Below are 23,042 nucleotides of genomic sequence, written 5' to 3' on the forward strand. Positions count from 1 at the left end.
CGCCCGCCTGTCGCTGTCGCCCATCTGCGCTCTTCCTTCCCCAGGAAACAAATGGTGGATCAGACCTCCCAGGCTCTCCGCTTCCCCAGGATTTGGCGGCGCGCCAGGGCCCCCGAGGCCCCTCCCTGCAGTACCCGGTGACAGACCCCACCCCACTCTCCGAAGCTCCGGGTTCCCCCCTCCCCCCGCCACCCCCACCACGTGCAGCCCGAGATGGCAAAGAGGCCCAGCCACCGTCACCAGGGATTTTCTTTTCTTTTTTTGCTGGTTGCAGGCTTTTTTCTGCCTGAGTGAAAATGAAACAGACACCCCCGCCTCCCCGCCCGCAGACACTCACACGCACCCGCACTCACGCACTCGCGCCGCCGGCCTCCCGGCCGCCAGTGTCCGGGGCGGGTCCGGCTCTGCACACACCGCCGCGGGCGGCGCCGGGCGGGGAGCGCCAACGCTGTCGAGCGCTCGCCGGCTCCCCCGCGCGCCCCTGCCCGCCGCCCGCCGCCCGCCGCCCGGGGGCAGCGCCCCGCGACCCGCCCGCCGGAGCGCAGGCTGCACACCCCGCCCCGGCACGCCCCACGGGGCTCCGGCAGAGGCTGCGCGGCGACTGTGCGGGCGGCTGAGGGCGCCGCCGGGCCGGGGGCCGAGGCGCCGTGCAGCCCCCCCCCCGGGCGCCCGGGCTCTGCGGATCAGGTGGGTCCCACGGGGCGCCGCCCGAGCCCCGGGGTGGCGGGAGCTGGACTCCGGCGGCCCCGGGGCTGCGGGCGTGGCGTGGGGGCGGCGGGGACGAGAAGCGGGCCACCGCTCCGGCCCTGCCCTGTTTCTGCCCTGCCTGTGTCCTTGCTTTTGTTCTTGTCGCTATCACTCTGTCCCAGTCCCTGTCCCCATCCTGTCCCTGTCCGCATCCTGTCCCCGTGGTTGCCTCTGCCCAGCCTACAGACTCGCCAGAGGGGCTGCGGGTGGGGTTCTCCCCACGCGGTCCGCGGGATGCGGGCGGGAGAGAGGAGGTCTTGGGGGAGGGCACGGCGGTAGGACCCCCGTCCCTGAGGAATCTGGAAAGGAGTGAGGGGTCTGTCCCCTCCTGTCGGGCGGGACAGAAGATGGCTCTGGCCCAGGACCGGACGGTAAGAGGATGCCCCTGGGAATGGGGAGCCTGGGAAGGTAGAGCGAGGGGCGGGCGAGCCCCTGAAAGCAAGAGCACAGAGGGGGAGTGGTCCGAGAGGGAGGACGGAGCCAAACACCCGGCGCTGCGCGGGGAAAGTTTCAAACATTTGTAACTTTGGCAGCAAAAGGGCCTGCTGCACTGGGTTGAAGGGAGGAGACAGGGTCCCTTCGACTTTACAAACTACCCCGTTGCTGCTAGAAAGGGACACCACCCGCCTTTGAAAATGGCAGAAAAACAGCTAAACAGAATGATTGCACAAACTCTTGAAAGGCATCCAATAAAACAGTAAAGTGGAAAAAATTGTCAGCGCTCGAGGAGAGAAAGCAGGACGAATTGAGATTTCCCAATCTTCCCGCTGGCAGGCGGGAAGAAGGAGGAAGGCGAGGAGGGTGTCAACGCTGCTCCTCCCCGCCCCCTCGCCCAGGAAGGAGAGGAGACCCGGGCGGCTGCTTCCGTGGCTTTGCTTGTCGTTTGCGCGCCTTCTGGCTCCTGCACAGGCCTCGTTGTCTCCTCCGTTTACCTGGAAATAGGTACGTCTCAGGAGGCAGGAGATGCCCCGGGGAGCCCGGGCCTCACTGCTTCTTAGCTGGGCGACGCTTGCCCAGGGGCAGCCTCAGTTTCTGCAACTATGAAATGGGGATGCTGTTCTGAGTAAGAAAATGCCAGTGCGGAGGGGCCAGTGTGAGCGGTGCTGGGTGGGGACATGGTTATTCTGTTGCCCTTCTGTGCCTTTGTGGATACACTAAGCAAGGACTTTTATCTTGTTCCAAGCTCTTGCTAGGTTTACCTTACCTACAGCACCAGATGGGGGCAGGTGCAGATCTCGGTTATTGCTGCAAGTGGCAGATTCTCAATGACTGAAGAAAGCAGAGCTTGAAAAAGTCCCTGCGGTTTTTACCTTTTTAACTAGTCCGAGAGATTTCGGTTTTTACCTCTTTACCTAGTCCGAGAGATTTCGGGCTGTGCCTCTGGGAGTCTTGTGGTCCTGGCTGCCTAGCACCATAGTCAGGGAGGAGAGCCTCCCGGGCAGGGCTCCGACCCCTCCCTGCCTTCTTTCAGTCGGACCAAGTTTCCTTCTAGAAGCCTTTATCTCTTCTATATATTGGGAAACCCCAGGGGCTGTTTTTAGTATCACGTTCTTCAGATCCAGTCTGAGTTGGTCGTGTTGAGTGGAGAAACCGATTCAAGAGGTGTGCAAAGTGACTAGTCTGATGGCCAGACCTTGCCAGGAAACCTGTCCCCCGAGTCCTGGGCCGGGAGCCCCTTTCCCTGGCCCTGGGCAGCCATTTGGCCAGCTGTTAGCACCGGCTCACTTGGACCCTAACTCCAGGGCCACAGGTCCATCTCCTGCTCCTGGAAGAATCGCATGGTCTGAGGTTTTGTTTTGTTTTTCCTTACGACTTTTGTGGAACTTCACATGGGACTTGGTTTCACAGGCTGAGATAAAAAGAAACGCGTTCAGCAGGAGCTAGTGGGCACGCTGGCCCCATCTGAGCCCAGCCAGACAGGGTGGGGAGTTCAGAAAGGCCAAGGGACTCACCCCCCCCCCAACTCCCCATCATTCAGCTTTTAACTCGAGGCTGGGATTGGACTGCAGCTCTGTCTGACTCTAAGTCTTGTGCTCTTTACATATGTTATCTCTCATGATGGATTAAAAAAAATGGCTAATGGACAGATGTCATTAAGATGGGAGCAAGGGTAAGGGGTAGGGAGACGGGCTGAAAGGGGGGAGCATTAAGTGGGAGACTGGGCCTTTATACTATAAATGTAATCGTATTTGAAACAGGTGTGTTTTCTGTACTGTAGTTTCTTTTTTAGTTTAGTGGGCTTTTTTTTTTTTGTAGATACTTAAAATTATTTTATTTTTCTAATTTTTCATTAAAGGTTAATCTACACACCATAGCATCCACAGATCTTAAATGTTCAGTTCAAACATGTCTTGGCAGTTATTTGTGGCTGTGTTGTTGCTACCCAAAATGAAATGTAAATATTTGCATCATCCTAGAAAGTTCCCAGGCCAAACTAATTTTCCTTTGTCCTTACAGGCAACCGTTTTTCTGATTTTATTACCATTGATTAATTTTGGCTGCTCTTGGCCTTCACGTAAATGGACTTGTACTGTTTATCTCAGGTTTATTTCACTTGACATAGTGGTTTTCAAGGTCATCTGTATTGCTACATATATGAGTATTTGTCTCTTTTTATTCCTGAGTAGTACACATTCCGGATGGGTGTACCACAATTGACTTATTTATTAGGTCTCTTGTTGATGAACATTTTGGGTAATTTCCAGTTGAGCTCTTAATTTCCTGTAGAATCCTTTTGTGGACATTTGTGGGAGTGTTCCCCCAGAAATGTATGAGGCTTGTGATTATTCCACACCCTTGACAATGTCTGGTGGAGTCGGTCGTTTTGATTTTAGTTATTTTAGGGGCTGGGTGATGGTATCTCATACCTTCTATTTTTACAATGGAATTATAAAGGTTGTTGGAGGAGACGGCATGAACTGGGGACAGAATATGGACTAAGATAGTAGTTTGGAGGCCAGTAGTTGGAATTCTGACCTTAGGAGTGTGGATTTCTGGGCTCAGGTGAGCTCTCCGTGTATCACCTGAGATTTAAGACCTGGTCCTCCTATTCTGTACACGTGGCAAGTTCGTCCATGCTTATGGCTTTAAATGCAGCCTGCAGGACAATCATCTTATCTCCAGTTCACACCTCCGTTTTGGGTCCCTGATTCACATGTTTAACTGCCCATTGGGCGTCGCAGGTCTCAGCCACACTACAGACTTGACAAGAATGGAACAGCACTCATCATCTCATATTGGCTTTCCATCATGGGTCACTGGATGAATGATGGCACCACTGGGAGAATATATAAAGAGGAATGTTTGGGTCAAGGGCAGGGATAATGTATTTGGCTCCATGCTAAATGGTGCAGAACTGTCTGGGAAGGTAAGGACAGGAAAATGCACTGGGCAGTCAGGAGATAACTGAAATCTGCTGGGTGTAGTTTTGGTGGAATGGAGGGCAGCCAAGCTAGATCGCTGAGACCTGAGAGCGAAAGAAGCAGCAGAGATGGTGAGTACAGGCAGCTCTTGCAAGAAATTTGCTTGAAAAGGCCAGAGGGAGATTGAGCTACAGTTGTCCAAAGACAGGGTGAAGGAAGGGATTTTAGGATGCAAAGGACAAGGGAAATGGAGGCTCGGGGGAAGGACTCAGTCAAGGAGAGGGAAGGTTGGCCGATAGAGCAAGGTGCTAGGGGGAGTAGGAGGGAGCCGGGAGGTTGGTTTGGAAGGATGGATGTTTCCACTTCTGAGGCTGGATGTGAGTGAATGTAGGGGAGAAAGCTTATCAGCTGCAGAATTATCTGTTGACCCTCCACATGCACAACCTTCGTGACGTGGAAGGTTCTTCACCATCTGCTCCCTTCTCATCTCACCTGGCTCGTGTGTATCGGGTAGTTTTTGCTGCAGCTGTGCTGTATAACAAACAACCCTCCAGTCTTAGCTGATAGCCGCTAAAGTTATGGTTTGCCTTGTGGTGGCTGCAGAGCAGGAGGCCACGTGGTCTTGTGGCTGTGCTCCCGGTGCCAGCCAGACACATCTGCTCCATGTGTCTCCTCCCTTCAGAACGCAGGCTGAAGGACCTGCCTCGATCCAGTAGGTGTTATTTTTGTGGATAGAGCTGGAGGAAGAAAGGAAGGGTGGGATGTCTCATAAAGCCCGTGCTCTGAATGGGCCCAAAGTCAGTAAGACTGATTGATGGATATATAGGCACGGGTAAGGGGGAGGGGCAGAGGGACAAGCAGATGCCCCCCTGAGCAGGAAGCCCCACCACGCAGGGCTCCATCCCAGGATCTGAGATCATGACCTGAGCTGATATCAAGAGTCAGGTGCTTAACCGGCTGAATCACCCAGGTGCCCCATCTGTACCATTTTTTTTTTTTTTTTGCAACAGCATTTGCTCAGTGTGTCTCTGTGGCACATTTTGGTAGTTCTTGCAATGTTTTCACTATTTCAACAAACTCTTTCATTATTACTATATTTGAGTTGCTGCAATCTCATGACATCAACTTGGTTGTTAAAGCAGAGGCAGGATTTGAGAGGACTGACTCCAATTTTAAAAGAAGTTCTAATGTGAACAAAATATTAGCAAACAGCATCTTGTGCTCTAGAGAAATCATTCACGAAAGCAAGAATCATTGATGTAGCAAACTTCCCTCTTTTCTTGTTTTAAGAAATTGCCGAGCCACCCCAACCCGCAGCAACCAGTTACTCTGATCTGTAGCCATCGGCATCAAGGCAAGACCCTCCTCCACCAGCAAAAAAATTCCAAATTGCTGAAAGCCCAGATACTGGCTAGCATTTTTTTTTTTTTAAGCAATAAGGAATTTTTAAATTAAGACAAGTACACTGTTCATTTTTTTTTAAAGAAATAATCCTCTTATTAGACTACAGTGTGGCATAAACATAACTTTTATAGGCATGAAAAAACCACAAAATTCATTCAATTCGCTTGGTAGCAGTATTTGCTTTATTGTGGTAGTCAGGAATCGAATCTGCCGTATCTTGGGGGTATGTCTCTAACTCTGCTCTCTGGCAGGGAATGATGCTTGGGAATAGCACTCCAGTTAAGCACACATATTTGTTCATAACTTCCCAATACAAGTCTCCATTGATTTTTTTTTTTTTAATCTCTCAGAACGAGTCCCCATTGCACGGTCTACTCTTTGGGACAGTTGCCCTCTCTGCAGGCATGGCAGTGCTCTTTCAAGTCCGTGTAGCTTTGTGCACACGGTCCCTCCGTCTGGCAGTCTCCCTGGAACCGAGTGTCTGACCCCGTCCAGGCAGGCAGTCCTACCTCTTTGTCGTCCTGTACTTCCACGCCGCTGAGCCTGCTTCACTGAGGGGCAGTCCGCTCCCCCCGACCACTGCTGTTATGGCTCCGTGCTCTCTGCTCCAGGCTCGTGTCCTCTAGTACATCTTGTCACTGGAACCCGTGCCTGGCCAGACACCCATCTGATTGGGGTTTTGATTTTTCCCAGGCCCCCCTCTGCCGTCAAGGTATAAGGCCCCTGTTCCTTTATGGGGCAGCCAGGATCTTGCAGGAGCTGCAGCTGCCCTGGCAGCCACTCTTCACCCCCCCCACCTCCCCTCCCCACCTTGAATTTCTGCTCAGGCCTCAGTTCCTGAAACCTTCTCCTGGCTTTATGGCTCTGGGCTCTCTCCCATGCTTCCCACCCCTGCTTGGAACCCCCCCTACACTTCCTCACCACATCCACCTGCAGACTCCTACTCATGCTTCACCACCCAGCTTGATCATCGTCCTTTCTGGGAAGCCAGTCTCTTCATCCTGCTTTCCAGGAGTCAGGCGCTGCCCTGCACCCCCCCACCCCTGCCTGCTCAGCTACCCTGGGGAGCCTGCAGTTACGTTTTGTCACCTGTGGTCAGTTCTTTCTTCCTTGACCGAGAGCTCCCCCGGTGGTGAAGTGTGGCCTCTGTTGGCCCACTGCCTGACTTCGTATTCTTCCTGGCCGTCCACTGGCTCCAGGAGGAGCAGAGCCCCTTACCGCTTGGCGTGGGCTGAAGGTCCTCTCCCAGAAGTTTTATCTTTGCTCCTGGGAGAGGGAGGCCAGCTGAGTTTGTTGGGGAAGCCAAAGTGATGTAGATTGGGTCCATGTACCGAAGGCAAAGGGGTCGTCCTTTTGTGTATTTAACCAGGAATTCTAAAAGCCCCGTCCATTCAAAATTTCAAAGTAGAAATATGTCATGTAAATCGCCAACCAGAGAGCTGATGTGCTCAGCTGTGCTTGTCCCGCCCCAGTGTGGAGGCCACAGACCTCGGCTGCAGGCTGGCGGACCGGGCTGGGGATGTTGCCAGGACACGCGCTCCGGCAGCCACTCTGCTCGTTTTTGTTGCCAAACAGAGTTTCATAAGGGAGAGGTGGTGATGGCTGGGGGAGGGTGGAGCTGTGTGCTCCCGGGTTTTGTGCACCGGGAAAGCCTGCTCCGCTGGTGGTGGTGGTGGTGGGGTGCAGCCTGTGTCTTCTCTCTCGAGCCACCAGCGCTTGGCAGGTGGGAACGGCAGGAAAGATGGCAGGGAAGATGGTGGTTCGCCCACCTGGGCCAGCCCCCACCTCGGAGAGCGAGTGATCTGAGAGAGAGGGGGAGAGCCCAGGGAGAGGAGGGTCTGGGGAAGTGGGGGTGGGGGCAGAGCAAGGTTCCCGGGGGGTGTTGTCAGGAGGACTGAACAGTGCTGAGAGGTTGGTGGAATGAGCCTGGAAGAGATCAGCTGGCTTCGGGTTGACAGCAAAACCCCGGGGAAAACAGAAAAATAATTATAGAATTATTATTAGCGTTTCCTATGCCAGTCGGCAGTTCGAAGAGTGAAGTCATATTTCCATCTTGCTTGAGGGTCACAAAAGCCCTGTGAGGGCAGCAGAGTAGAAATTAGGTCCCCATTTTACGGAGGGAGGGGTGGACCGAGGGATGGGAGTTCTAATGCTTCGGCCCAAATCTCTCAAGAACCCATAGCAGAAGGGAGGCATGAAAGCCTAGTCCCAGCTGCAGACATGGTGTGGCTTGGAGACCCTGGCGGGGTACAGGCAGGGGGAGCGAAGATGGGTCTGAAGGTTCTGGGGTGTTGGGCATAGAGCCATGTGCCTCCCGGGACACGGCTGCTCCCTGGTGCTGCTCAGACAAATCCTCCAGAGAGAGTGAAAGGCAGTGTCTGCTCGAGGCCGGGAGACAGAGGCCAGGTGTTGGGGTGAGTTCTCAATGGAAGTTTTAATTGCATTTGGGCTAGGTGCTCTTGTCTTCGGGAGACTTGCTTTTAAATGTGCACTTAGGGGCAGGACAGTGGGAAGAGTCTGGGCTGAACGTGAGCTGATCTGGCCGTCCCCTGTACACAGCACACACGCTGCCAGCGGGAAGAGTGGTTGGGGGCCACGATCCGCCCCCAACTCCGCCCGCAAAATGGCCCGAGGCCGTGATCTAGCAAACTTCTCTGTGAGCAGCTCCTGCTGTTAACCAGCAAGTCCAACCGCCCTGGGCAATGAACACTCAAAAGTAAAAGCCAAGAAGGAGAGGCAGTCTTGTGCCCAGAGGGAGTCCACATTTTTGACCCCTTCTCGCCAGTTGGACACCAGGGACTGTGGTTCTAGGAGATGCACCTGTGCCAGAGACCGTGCTTTGAAATTAGCTATTCGTTCAGCAGCCACTGAACCACCATAAATTCATTCGCTCAGTTATCCACAGGCCCAGAATCTGTTGGGCAGCTGCTGTGTGCTGGGCTAGATGCCTGGGAGGGAGCAGCGATCAGAGACACAGTCCCTGACCACAGGGAGGCTGGGATTCGGCTGGAGAGACAGTCGTTAAAAAGAAAGACTGCACAGCAAGAGTCGTGAAGGAGAAGCGCAGGGTGGGTTTCACAGGGGCCTGCACCTGCCAGGAGAGGTGGTCAGGGAGGGCTTCCTTGAGGAAGTGACCTGTAAACCGAGCCCCGCAGGAGTTAGAGGGTGAAGAGGAAAGTGTTTCAGGAAGAGGGAAGAGGCCGTAAGAACCAATCATCCTGATATCCTGCTGGCTATTCCAGAACCCGGACAGCCTTGGTGCCCAGAGGCACACAGAGAGGGCAGCAAGCCTTGCATGACGGGCCTGCCGCCTGGAGGGATGACTTTGGGGCTGGTAGCGTCTGTGTGCAGAACAGCAGCTGCCCCCCGTCTCTTCCCTCAGGGAACCGCGAGTCCTCAAGTGGCCTTCCAGCTGTCCCCGAGAGGACTTGCCTGGCTTCTGTGGGGAAGGCAAGACACTTCCCCGAATCAGGGGCAGGGTCTTGGTGCACTGAGTTGACTAAGTCTGTGGTTGCCTCTGCAGTGGTATCTTGTATGGCGACTTCTGTCTTCGTGTGTTAGCCAGAGCTGTGCAGAGGAAGGGCCGGGTAATATTCCTATGTGCAAATTCAACTGTGTGCTTAAGAATTATTTTCTGGGCGTGCAAGTGCTCAGTAAATGTTTGAGGTTAATACACAGAGTAGCACCTGAGAACGTGTACTGGGCAGAGATCACGGTTGGAAGCAACAGCTGGAGATTCTAGATCGCAGAGGCAGACAAGGCCTGTGTCGGAAGGATTTCTTTTACCGCTCACAGTGTCCCTGGGGAGGCCAGAACACCAAGCTGACCAGAAGCAGTAGACGTGGGCCACCAACAACACAGTTAGGGTCCTGCCCAGGAGCTGATTCCAGCTCTTGCTGCCGCCGGAACTGCTGTAACGTTTCAAGGGCTTCTGAACCTTCGAGAACTTCTTTGCGATGTTCAAATCCCCTAACTGGCCAGGCCCAGGAGAGGCTCCTTTAATCCCGGGGCACCTGGGTGGATGGGAGAGCGTCTGGCCCCTTCTGCTCTGGTGGCCGGAGGTGATTCTTGACACGAGGCTGAGAAGCCACAGAGTCCACCAAAGCCACGAGAGTTGGGACACCCTTAGTGCTCTCAGGACCCTGCAGGCCTAAGGAGAGTCACAGGGCCGTAGCTGCCGGAGGGAGAAGGCTTCTGGAGAGCTCTCAAAGGGGCAGCCTGGCCTTGGTTGCCTTATCAAACATCTGGGCCTCAGCATTCTGTGGTGCAGAGTGGACTGGGGCAGAGTTTAGAGACAAATGTGCCCCGTGGCGTGGTGTTCTTAAATGGGAAACCCCCCTTGTCGTTACACTCAGCGGAAGTAACTTCACTCAGCTGTTACCAGAACAGTTGTGCCCTCAGAGGAAGGAAACCCAACTTAGGAAAATCTAGAAGTCAGAAGTGGACCACAGACTTTCCTACAAACAGATTCTCTGCAGGGTTCCTTTAAATTTTTGCTGCCTCAAGATACTTCCCATAGGAGTAGGACTTAAGTGACCAAAATTCAATCAACTGTCCTCAAAAAGTCCCGTTGAAGAGATCAGCTCTTTTGCAGGAACAGACAGATCCATTTAGAGATCCTAGTCTGGCTTCCCTTCCTCACTGGGGAAGCCTTAAAAAAGGAAGAGAAAGTTCAGGCCCCGTGACTAGAGGCACCCCCCCACCCCCACAACCCCCCAATCCCCAGGAGAGTTGGGGCTGCACCACCACACCCTCTGGCCGGAAGAACACAGACTCCCACAGACATAGAACACCCGGGTTAGATCTCGACACGGGGGCAGGCTGGTGAATGTTTCATGACTAGCTCCTCGAGAATTGAAAAAGCCCTGATACATGGTATTTGCCAATTTCCACAAATATTTCCACCGTGACCAGTTTCAAGCCACCAGTTAAGGACTTGGGAGCATACTGTTAGCACTTGCCTCCATGTCTGCATAAGGTTGGTTGGAAATAACCTCAAGGGTATACCATGTAATAAAACAATTAGGAAGTGATGAGTTTTGATGATTACCTTTGTTCTTAATACAATCATTTAATTGTAAGGTTACACATTTTAATTTTTAATGATGGCTGTGTTTAACAACTCACTTGCCAAATTCCTGAAAATTTAGCATTTGGCTCTTGCAAGCCAACATGAGCCAAATTCAGCATGCTCCTGGCTTGGGAGGTCCCTGGGGACCACGGAGAAAGGCCAGTGCAAACAGGATTCCCAAACAGCCCTCCCTGCCCCCACGGTCAGTCTCAAACATGTTAACACCTTTTTTTTTTTCTTTTTTAAAAATATTTATTTATTTGAGAGAGCGAGCGTGAGGTTGGCGGGGCGGGGCAGAGGGAGAAAGAGAGAGAGAGGATCTCATGCAGGCTCCCTGCTGAGCACGGAGCCCCTGGGGCTCCATCCCAGGTCCCTGAGATCAGGACCTGAGCCGAGATCAAGAGTCGGATGCTTACCTGAGCCCCCCAGGCGCCCCATGTTCACATCTTTTATTTGCTGTATGACTCTTTCCACCACCTGAAATTACATCCTTAATTATTCATTAATTATAATTATTAGTTTGATTTGCTTACCAACTGGAATGTGAGCTCTGTGGGAACAGAGAACCTGTTTGGTTCCCCATCATGTCCCCAGTGCTTAGAACAGCACATCTGGGCCGTAGGCCCTCTGTAGTCGTGGATCCGTAGAATGAATGGAAGTAAGCCAAGGAGCCTTTGAGGGTTCGAATCCTGCCTCTGCTATAAAGGGCATTTTTCCTTGAGCTTCTTCCTTTAGCTGCAAAAGAAAAGGGTTTGAGTGGAAACCCCTAAGTTCCCCGCCACTATTAAAACATCTCTGTTGGGTGCCTGGGTGGCTCAGTGGGTTAAAGCGTCTGCCTTTGCTTCAGGTCATGATCTCAGGGTCCTGGGATCGAACCCCTCATCGGGCTCTCTGCTCAACAGGGAGCCTGCTTCCTCCTCTCTCTCTCTGCCTGCCTCTCTGCCTACTTGTGATCTCTGTCTGTCAAATAAATAAATAAAATCTTTAAAAATAAAATAAAATAAAACATGTCTGTCCCTGAGAAAGACACCCCATCCACACGATGCAGCCAGTCAAGGGAGCTAGTGCAGGAGTTTTGGGAACCGTCGGTTTTATTCTTTCCTCTGTGGACTGCTTTTTTAACCCTAAGTGCCAGGGACTTTCCTTGAGCAGCATGAGTGGTTCCTGCCCAGCCTTCTGGACTGTGCTGAGAGAGTCTGTGCCGTGGGGGCCGAGACTTCAAGGCCAATGGCATTTGCCACTGGGTGAAATGCTCTCGGCTCAGGATGGCAGGTCTGCCTGGGTGAGTTGTTGCAGCAGGATCGGAGCCCAGACTCCACCTTGAACGCAGAGCCCACTGAAGCCACACGGGGCAGCTGCAGGGGGCAGGCTGTGACCCTGTGTCTCCTGCACCAGGCTTTAGGGCTTAGGACAGTGTGGAAGAACAGTCAGTCCTTCTTTGTTCCTCTGTTTCTAATCCTCCGTGGATGATACTTTGTTAAAATACAGTAAAATGAGTATACTGTCAATTTCTTTGCCTCCTCGTGCGGGAGAAAACAGCATCCTTCCGCAGGCCTAGCTCTAAGGGCTGCGGCTCTGGGGGACGTCGGCCCAGGCTCCTTTCATTCCCACAGCAGCCGGCGGAAGCAGCCAGTGAGGAGACTGAGGCTGGGCGTGGTTCGGGACCACTCTGAGGAGCAGAGGGAGGCAGCACTGCCCACCCCTCCCCTGCCCCTGGAGGGGAGAGACTAGCACTTCTCACAGGAGACAGACTGAGTCCCCTGTTGCCCGCTTCTCCGGGGCTGTGGTGACTGAGTCCAACCTCCTCTTCACCTGTGATGTTCAGGACAGAGACAGGAACAGAGCTAACCCCACACCTGGCATCTTCTACTGCATCTCATCGATCTTTCCAAACAGCCATCCTCTCCTGGGTGAGTGGAGGGGGTCCTCAGGACCCTCCCCAGGCTGCTGAATCTGGATGCGCCCACAGACCTTCCTGGGGTAGCAGCTGGATCCCAAATCCATCTGCTTTGGGGAAGCACGCTAGGACTTTCTGCCGTTGGCCCTACACTTCTCTTTCCGTGACGAGCTTCGCTGCACCCGAGATGCCGTTTGGCTTTCTCTGAGGCACGGGGCCGGGCGTGGCTGGCAGGGCCGGTAGGAGGGTCTGGGCAAGGTGAGAAAGGGAAGCGATCCAGAAGCCAGAGTGGTAATGAAACAAACACTCACGCTCCCCGGGCATTTCCTCACCTCAGATGCTGCCCGGGAGCTCTCCGGGAGGCCTGGCTTTTCATCAGCCAGAGAACCACCGCCCAGCTTTGCAAATGAGGAAATTGAGGCACAGAAAGGTGAAGACATTTCCTGGGGCCACATGGCAAAGGAGAGATTTAGGGACCCAGACACAGGCGAGGAGATGGTGCCCTTCATCGTGGCACCGCGCTGCCTTCTGGAATCGAGCGGGGAGCCAGCGCAGCCCCCACATCCAGGCCCGTTACTCAACAGATGGGAAACGCGGGCCGAGAGAGGGGTGGGGGCTTCCCTGTGGTCACATGGGGCGTGGGCCGGAGCCCAGGGGTCTTACCCTCCAGGGTGGGGGTGGCAAGGGAGGCCCAGATGGGCACCAGCAGGGTCCTCTGCCCACACTGTTGGAGAAAGGTCTTGGGCATAGAGTCTTGGCTTTAGTAGAAGGTTCAGAAACTCTTTGTTTCTGCGTTAGTCCAGCCATGCTTGCAAGCAACAAGCTGGGTGTCCCATTTCCTGTGTCCAAGGTATTACTCCCAGCAAAAGGCAAGGGGAGGAGGCAGCCTCCTTACTGGAATCACTATTGTCGAGGGTGGGAAGAGCCCAGAAGGTTGGACCTGAATGCGTCATTCTGGAGATGGGGAAAGGGAGGCCCAAGAATGCCAGAACCTGTTCTGCAAACTTGTCCAGGGCGCCGAACTCACAAGGGGTGTTGGGCTGGGTTGGTGGGTTGGTTGGTTGAGGGGATAAAATCAGAGAACGGGTGAGCTGGCAGAAAAATAATACGTCCCCTGTCCACCTCCCCTTGTTGTGTAGATGAGAACCTGAGGACAGCGCGACCATGGGTGGGGACAGGAGGGTGCTTTCTGAAGCTCAGAGCCTCGAGGAACTTGTTTTTTGAAACATCGTACAACAAAAACCATTGACTGTCTCCTCTGTGCCGGCTGATTAATGATGAATCTTCCATCTCGTGGTGAGGCGTGTATGCCTGTGTCCAGATAGAGGGGACAGTGCCCCAAAGGAGAGGCATATACTGCTGCAAGGGAGATTAAAAATTTAATGGGGAGATGTCCCTTGGGGAGTGACACTGTCATTGAAGCCTAAAGGAAAGGAGGAGGGTGCGCAGGTGTGAGGGGGCAGGGAAAGGGGTCCCGACAGAGCATGTGCAAAGGTCTTGAGGCAGGAAGTGCCTCATTTTACAGATGAGGACGCCAGAGCCCAGAGATTGGCAACTTACCTAATTTAGTGTCTCAGAATCTTCCTGTTCCCCTCCCTGCCTTTTCTTGAGAACTTTTTCTAAAGAGAGAGGCAAGAGGTAAACAACTAGTGGACGAAGGAGTTAGTGGTGGAGCTAGAAGTACCAGGAACCCCTGCCCCCACCCTCAACCCCATCATGCCAAGGGAGTTTTAAAGAAAATCCTTTATCTGGCCATTCCCTAACCATGTGACCTTGAATAGAACAGATAGCCTCTCTGAACCTCTGTTTCTTCATTTGTGAAATGGAGCCCACCTTCCAGCTCTGAGGATCTCACATGGAGTCCAATGCAAGAGCTTTGTGCCGGCCAGTGTTAGAGCTAGAGCTGGGTGTTGTGGGGGCTGCTGGGCTCCCCTCCCCTGCCTTCCAGGGCTGCCCCTGAACCCTGGGTCTGAAGGAGCCTCTGTTTACCCCACTGCTGTACCATAGTCCTGAAACCCACCGCTCAGCATTAACTACCTTTGGTAACTACCACGCTCCAGTCCACCCCCAAGGCGCACATGAATCTTGAACGAACTTCTGAGATGGAAAGGTAGAAGCTTGAGCACCTGCCGTGTGCCCAGCATCTCAGGGACACTGTACATGTAACTCCTGCAACGGCCCTACAAGGTGGGGGCCTTTCTTCCCCTGGGTTGGGTAAGGACTGCCTGAGGTCCCATGGCCAGTGACAAGCCGCTCTGGGGCACCCGGGGCCTCACCCTGCCCAGAGAGGCCAGGAGTCCGTAAAGGCGGTGTAGCTGGATAGAGGGCACCTTGGTGGGGAGACCCATCAGCTGCCCTTCCAGCCAGTATCCTTTAAATACTTGGGGGCTGTTGGAGGAAATGGATTTGCAGTGAACACAGAAGGCGGGGCTCTCCTGGATTTGTAATTCTTTCTGCCCAAGAGTGTTTTCCAGAAGCATAAGGGATAGAAATTCACTGGCAAAGTCGCTTTCCCAACTGGTGTGTGAATGTCCTGAAGAAAACATGGGCTGTCCCCCACTTTTCTGTGGCGTTCTTTCTCTTCAGTTTGTGTTTGAGCTTTCCCAAGCCAGACAGCTTTTGGGGAAGCTCATTAGAGAATTATATTTTGGTTCTGTTTTTATCTGAACTTTATTTAAATGTCGGTGAGGACAGCTGTCTTAAAAAGGGGAAGCACTCTGCCTGTTGTTCATTTTGACTGAGTGGCTTGCTGTGTTCTTGAGTTGGCATCCTTGAACTTGGCTCCTTTTATTAATTAAGTACATAAAGTATTGCTTCCATTTACATAAAAGACAACAATGCATTTTTGGAAAGTGTCAGAGAACCACCAGATTTATTTAATTAAGTGGATTTTTGTCCAGTTTTGAAAGTCATTTGTTCTCATTGTAGAGCATTTGCAAATGCGGGGAGGTGGAAAGAATAAAGTGATGGCTTTCCCACAGTCTCTTCACACGATTCACCACCATTACCACGTGAATCTGGTTCTGGCTGGTATTTTTTTTTTTTTTAAACCTTGGTGAAATATATATAATGTAAAACTTACCATTATAACACTTTCTGGGCGAACCATTCACTAGCATTAAATACATGTACATCAGTGTGCAACCGTCACTACCGTCCATCTCTGGAACATTTCCATCCTCCCCAGTGGAAACTCTGTACCCATTAAGCAGTAACTGCCCATTCCCTCCACGCCCCAACCCTTGGCAACCTTCACTCTACTTTCTGTCTCTGTGAATTCAATGATTCGAGGCACCTCATCTAAGTAGGATCATCCAGTATTTGTCCTTTGGCATCTGGCTTATCTCATTGGGCATAATGTTTTCAAGGTTTATCCCTGTTGAAGCAGGTGTCACAACCTCCTCCCTTTCCAAGGCCGAATCCTATTCCATTGTATGGATAAACCACACTCTGTCTATCCATCCATTCTTCCATGGACATCTGAGCTGTTTCTACCTTTCTGGCTATTGTGAATAATGCTGCTTAGACTTTGGTGCACAAATAGCTCTTCAGGGGGGCACCTGGGTGGCTCAGTCTGTTAAGCCTCTGCTCAGGTCATGATCAGAATCCTGGGATCCTGTCCTGGGATCCCAGAATCTTGGGATTCTCCTCCCTCTGGCCCTCCCCTAGCTTGCGCTTTCTCTCTCAAATAAATACATAAAATCTTTAAACATAAGTAAATAAAAAACCAAAAAACCCCAATTACTCCTTCAAGTCCTTGTTTACAGTTTTTTTTGGGAGGTATATACCCACAAATAGGATTGCTGGATCGTATGAGAATTCGATGTTTAATTTTTTGAGGACCCGCCATACTTGTCCAGTAATTTTGATATATTAGAGCCAGAGTTGAGATCGTAGTCTATGTGTATTTTGGTGTCTGGCATTCTCATTTAATTTCCCATTTTATTAACTATTCTTCAAAAACAATGTTTCTTTAAAAGATCGTGTAATATTCCATTGCATTGCTGTCCCCACGTTTCCCCCCTCCACTCATTGATTTCTGCTCTGCAGCTAACGATTTTAAAATGCCTAACCCCGGTGAGCAGGCTCGTGCTGTGTCCCTACTTGCCTGAGGAATACGCCACAAAAATAGGTTGTTGCCTTTAAGGAATTTAAAAATTTCTCCTTGGGGATTCTTGGGTGATCATCCAATTCCGTGGTTTTAAAAGTTCTTTGTAGCCAAGGAAACTTTACGGCAAACAAAATAGCACATGGAAGCACAGCATACGATAATGGACAGATAAAAGGGGAGATGATCCAAGGAAGGGTGGACTGGGGGCTCAGAGCCCTGCTCTCTCGGCCTCCCCATCTCCCTCTTATGGTTCCTGAGGGCCTTTGGGAGATTCTGGGGTTCTCTAGAACACAGTTGGAAAAAATACCAGGGCGACCCAGTGCCTTTATTTTTAAGAAGAGAAGACATTTTGAGCAGGGAAGGGACTTGCCCGAGGACAAGTTCATTTTTGTACTTCATTCAGTCATTTTTTTTTTTTTTCCAAACACATGGCACTTACTGCTTGCATGTTGGAATCACTTAGAGAGCTTGTTAAAAATACAGTTTCCAGGGCACCTGGGTAACTCAGTGGGTTAAAGCCTCTGCCTTCAGCTCAGGTCATGATCTCAGGGTCCTGGGATCGAGTCCCACATCGGGCTCTCTGCTCGGCAGGGAGCCTGCTTCCTCCTCTCTCTCTGCCTGCCTCTCTGCCTACTTGTGATCTCTGTCTGTCAGATAAATAAATAAAATCTTTAAAAAAAAAATACAGTTTCCAGGGATTCTTCTGGATTCCAAAGCAGTAGATGTGGGAGAGAGCAGGACTGGACCCCTCGCTCCCCCGTCCACACTGGGGGTGCTCTCATTCTAGCCCCCTGCATTTGCACATGCTTGTCCTTCAACCCATAGATACTCCTCCCCATGCAGTCACCCTTCAGACGCCGGGTTCGAATGGAGCCCCTTCCTCTCTGAAGCCTGGCACACAACCCTGTGCGGTACACCTTCCTCCTTCCTCCTTGACCCCAGAACAGAACTTCCCACTTGCATTGATTTCTTATCACTGTAGGCAATAGTTCATTTCTTCGAGGTCTGGCTCCCCCACTAGAATGTAAGCTCCTTAGGGAGGCTGTGTATAATTTCTGCATTCTCTACAGCTCCAGGCATACACTGGGTGCTTTGTGATTCTTGATGGGCTGGCATTGAATCTGGTACACACCCCATCTCTGGAGGATAAAAAAAAAATCAGATAGCTGCAACATATGGAAGGTCAGATAGCCCATCGGAGCAGTGCCAAGAGTGGCACTGGATGTCCTGAGGCTTGGCCCTCAGCACTGGCCACCTGCCAAGGAGGACAGCTGTCTGGTCCGGACAGAGAGCACTGGCCCCAGCTGCCTTATCCCTGAGTCCTATAATAGACCAGATTTTCCAAAATTTAGAGAGTTCTGCCTGATTGGTGATTCAGCGTGCAGGTTTGGATGCCTGAAATTTGCTTTATGAAACTTCAGCATAGGTAGGATGGGATTTCATGTTAGTGCTGTTTAGACTGAGGCAGTGCACAGATGCTAAGAAGGCAAGGCCAGTGGGGGACGGCCAGCTAGTCGACCCTCAAGGATGCATAGCTGGGGCTGGGGGTCAGCCAGCATTGTATCCAGAGGCAGCTGTCACAAACCCACCTGGTATTCCAGTTTGTGATCCACAACTGACGCTTTTCTGATGAGCACACTGGACGCTAAATTTTCTTTTTATTGGGGAAACAAGTGACTTGTTTGTTTCAATGAGGAATTGTTATACATGGGCTCATACTACTGAAATTGAAGTATTTATGGTTGTTTATGTATTTATGATGTGCAGATGGGCTAAAGGAGCAGTGATTCACTCCCGGCCCTTGCAGGAAGATGGCATAGGGTCCCTTACTCTGCTTGCCCTGTCCTAGCCAGGAGCTTTGGGTTCTGCAGGGTAAGTGGGGGGATCGAATCCTGCTTCTGGAACCCAGGCACGTGCCTCCACCCTGGATTCCTTTGGCATATGGGGAAGCCCACAGACCCCTGAGAATGTTTTAAAATCTGAAAAATAACAATAAATGAGATTATAGCGGAAAGGATTCAAATTGAACTATCGTTATTAAAATACTAATAGCAGGGGTCGAGTTTCAGCTCAGAATGAGAGGTTTCCACATCTGCAGAATGGGGGTGATTCGTACGTGTTTCAAAGTTGAGTGAGAACTGAAGGAGTGTAAAGTGCTTAGAACACAGCCTGGCATATTGTGTGTTCAATAAAGAGTAGCATTTGCTGCTGCTACAGCTACTATTACTAGTTATTGTATAAAGTACTTATTCCTGCTCTTCGGAGCTCACGATATGGCTTGGGAAACGCTATACATGTGAAGTAGTAATTAGAAGGAGAAGTTCAGGTGCAGAAGGAAAGCTTGATAAAGGGCCAAGGGGAGCTCCAAGAGAGTGCCATGGCTCCGGCTGAAGGAGTACAAGTAGTGGCTAAACTTTTGGGCCCACCAGGCTCGGATAGCTCTGGCTCTGACCCTTAGCTGTTGGAGCTGGGCAAGCCATATCATCTCTCTGGGCCTCGATTTCCTTCTCTGTAAAGTGGGATAACAGTAGAACCCACTGTGAGCCCTGCCTCCTCGTGTCCTGTGATCAGTGAAGGGGACCATGTGGTCAGCCCAGTTCCGACCCCAGGAGGCTTCTAGGGCTGCTTGGCACCCTGGGTCCTTGTCCCTGGTCGGTCTTTCCCTTTCCCCTCCCAGCACCCCTGGCACCTGCTGCTCACCTGCGGGCTCTCAGGTGCAGTCTCTCTTGCTCTTATCAAATGATCTAGCTATTTCAGATAGGGGGAGTCTGTAGACAACAACCCATTCAACTTCCTTATTCTTTTCAAAAAGCAGGAGAACGTTCAGCCATCATTGGGACTTGAGGAGAAGATTTCTCCAGGGCATTGGAGAACTGTTCTCACCTCCTCTGCCTTGTGTGTGGCCATGCAGGGTTCTTAGTGATGAGGAAGGTGAGGTTTTAACAGGAAAGAGGGTAGACCAAGACCTTGAGAGTCGCCTACTCTGTGCAAGATGGGCTGCGTATCTGAGTCGGGATGGAGTAAGTTATAGCGAGAAGTAGCCCCTCAAGGCTAGGGACCAGACCCATAGAGGTTTATTTCCTACTCTAACAGATACGGTATCTAGGGTCAGCTGGTGGCTGTGTCCCTCACAGCCTGGGAACCAGACTGCTAGAACACCTTCTTGAATATACTCCATGGCACAGGGAAAAGAGAGGGGGTCTTTCTCTGGCTATTGAATAGCCCACTCTTACCATATTGGTCCGATGAATCGCTAGTCCCCAACCAAAAGGGGACCAGGAAATGAAATCCTGTAGTGAAGGTGGGGAGCTGGAAATATTTGGTGGGACAGCATTAGTGAGACCTGGGCAGTGGAGGGTGGGGGGTGGGGGGTTCCCTTCTGTGCCTAGCTGAGGTAAGCAACCCAGGTGGTGTGGACAGAGCAGCCTATGGACTTTGCATTGTATGTCCTAGGAAACCACAACCCGATTAAAACCCCAAGGCCACGTCTCAGCCCCAGGCAGGAGAACAGAGAGGCACACATGGCTGCTGTCATGTCTGGAGGGAACAGAAGCAGAAACTCAAGTGGAGAATGGACCTGTGAGGAGGGCAGACAGTACCTCCTCAGAGCTCCAGGCCCTAAGCGCATGACCAAGGCCAAGGCAATGGGGTTGAACTGGGCTTTTACACCACATCTTCATAACAGACTCATGTGATGTGGCCTCAGTGGAGCTCATATTTACAAAGTTTTGCTCCATTTCTGAGCTGTTTTATGTTTCTGCGTGAGGGTGTTTTTTTCTGAATTGGTTGCCTCTCTTAACTTCAGCCCATCCCGTGCTCACCTTTTCCCAGTGACATTTCTGTCAGAAAGCCCATCGTTGGCATCCCCAAATCATTCAAGAGCAGTGGGGCCAAGGGAGGGGAAGAACAATGATGTGGCCATCGCTGGCAGAGGCTTCTGGAGTTTTCTGGGCCACAAGTAAGGAAAGTTGGGAAGAAGACGGTTGACGGCAGCCTCCAGCCCCTCCCTGAGCCCTTCGATTTCCTGTGCTGTGGTTTAGAGGCATCTTGTCCTGGAGAGATGCCAGACACCTGGGTAGCAGCCGTGATCTCATGTCATTGCCAGGCAGAGTAGTCATTTCCCTTCCTCAGAGCCTCAGTTTTCTCAGCTACAAAAGCCTCGGGAGGCAGGGGGCATGCTTGAGGGTAGAGTGACCTTGGGTATTAAGGATGTTCCAGCAGCCCCATGGGCAGGTGGCATGTGAGACTGGTCCGATTCTTCCAGAAAGCTGTGGAGCTCAGAGTAAGGGAGTGGCTGCATGTTGGGGAGTTCCTTTGTCTTTCCTGTGTCGGGACATTCACCTCGATCACAGAATGCATTTGGCGGCGCAATACTTGGATTCTGGGCTCAGCTTCTCTCCAGAGCTCCATGGGAGTGAGGCCATATTGGCTAATCCTTGTAGACCTAGCAGGCTGAGCAGGGCCAAGTGGACACGAAATCAGTACTTATTTTATAAATGAATAAACAAGGGACTACATCATTCCCTTCCACTTTAACTGAAGCAGTGACCTTCAGATTTCCTATGGGCCAGAAGCAGGTTGGGAGAAACTCTTGACTCCATCCAAACCCAGCTTCTGGCCCAAGTTGAGTCACCTTGGGCAAGTCCCCAGATTCCTCTGCTGGTGGGAGGAGCAGTACTCACCCTGCCTCACGGGCTAGGGAGGCTCCAGCAGGTGGGAAGATTTGAAAAGACCCCATCCAAAGGACGGGCTGGTTGTTTTTAGACCCAGGAACATGGCAGATTCTTCAGGAACACAGAGCAGGGGATGTTATGAGCTGGAGGGTTCTGGAATAATCATTATTAGGAATTAAGTAGCTGCCACTGAGCACTTGTTCCAACATCAGGCCCTGTGCCACGCACTGTTTGTGTACCCTCTCATTCACCATAGTTGAAGAGAAAGGCGTTGTTACTCTCATTTTACAGAGGAGAGATACCAAGTCTCGGAAGCTCATGTGATTTGCCCAGGGTCACGCATTTAGTCCATGCCAGGCCTGTCTGACTCCCAGGTGGGCTGCAAGCTCCGTGCCATGCTGCCTCCTGGCGCTGGGATGTGGCGGAGATGGCACTTGTCTCTAAGACACTGACAGTTCGTTTTTCCCGAGTACCTACAAGGGGCTGGGAGCTTTACGAATGTTATTGTTCATCCTTTCAACAGTTCAAGGAGTAAGGAATTATTATCCCTACTTTACAGGTGGGTGAACTGAGGCTCACAGAGTGTGGAATGACTTACTTATCCAGGGTCAGAACAGCAAGAAAGTAAGTGGGACTGGGATTTGAATCCAGGCCTTGTCTCATTCCAAGAAAAGGAGGAGAAAAAGCCATCTCCATTGTGATCTCAACTCAGAGGTGTTTGTTTTGCTTTGTTTCATTCTATTAGCTTACAGCTAGGATTCCTGGAACCTCATCTTTAGAGTTTAGTTCTTGGAAGTCAATTTATCGTCAAGTTATTACAAGAGTCAGTTTATTACAAGAGAGATGGGAAAACCTAGCAGTGGGGGACGAGACAACCTCTGGATTTTCCAGTAAAAAATTTTTTTAAAGATTTTATTTATTTATTTGAGAGAGAGAGAGGGAGAGTGAGCATGGAAGAGGTGGGGCAGAGAGAACCAGGAGAAGGAGAGGCAGAGGAAGAGGGAGAAGCAGGCTCCCCATTGAGCAGGGAGCTGGACAGCAAGACTTGATCCCAGGACCCTGAGATCATGACCTGGGCCAAAGGCAGATGCTTGACCGACTGAGCCAGTCAGGTGCCCCCATTCACCAGTAAATATTTAGGCTTTGAGAACCTTCTAGGCTGCATAGAGAAAGTAGGGAGAGTAGAGAAACTCCCAGCCAAGGCACTAGAGGACAGGTGGAGGGCATCGGTAGAGCAGAAACGCATCTGGAGAGGCTGGGCTTCCACCACCTCTGAGCAGCTGTAGGAAAGACTATGGATACTGGTGAGGAGGATCCTAAGGGACCCGCAGGTGGTAAACACAAGGATTCTAAACACTGGATTCTAGCTGGAAGGGATCTTGAAGAGGACTTCACTGAACTCTCTTTATATTATGGAACTGCTTCTACATAGAGTGACCCTGTGATTTACCTGCAGATGGGCACACCTTTGAAAGTGAAAGTGGGCTGTAGAAGGTTAACCTTTTAACTGCCCCACAACACATGTCAACCGGAACTGTCGGAGGGAACGCCGTCTGTATGGTCACCCTGATTTTATAGGGCCTTTCTTACCGATGACACCGATAAAGGCAAAGCACAAGTGATAGAAACAGGGACGGTAAAAACGAAGGAACAGGAGACTGACCCCTAGGGAGAGAGGAGTGCTGACTTCTTTCTGCCAGTGGTCGTGCGCACGGCCTGGCTCTGTGCCAAGGCCAGCACGGGTAGCCTGACGGTAGAATCAGGAACTGATATCTGT

General features: G+C 51.6%; 1 protein-coding gene across 2 annotated transcripts in view; it reads left to right on the forward strand.

Annotated features, from left to right (window-relative positions):
* The first annotated feature begins 941 nt into the window (after positions 1–941).
* Positions 942–23,042, forward strand: part of GGTA1 (glycoprotein alpha-galactosyltransferase 1 (inactive)) — a 53,527-nt gene continuing 31,426 nt past the window's right edge. The window contains exon 1 of one of the 2 annotated variants that reach the window (XM_044264994.1): positions 942–1,118. The gene's annotated coding sequence lies outside the window, so the exon portion shown is untranslated. Of the gene's footprint in view, positions 1,119–1,473; positions 1,690–23,042 lie in introns of those variants that run through there. The other variant, XM_044264993.1, reaches the window with a different exon arrangement.

This window comes from Neovison vison, chromosome 9 (assembly GCF_020171115.1).
Source record: "Neovison vison isolate M4711 chromosome 9, ASM_NN_V1, whole genome shotgun sequence".
Classification (NCBI taxonomy): domain Eukaryota; kingdom Metazoa; phylum Chordata; class Mammalia; order Carnivora; family Mustelidae; genus Neogale; species Neogale vison.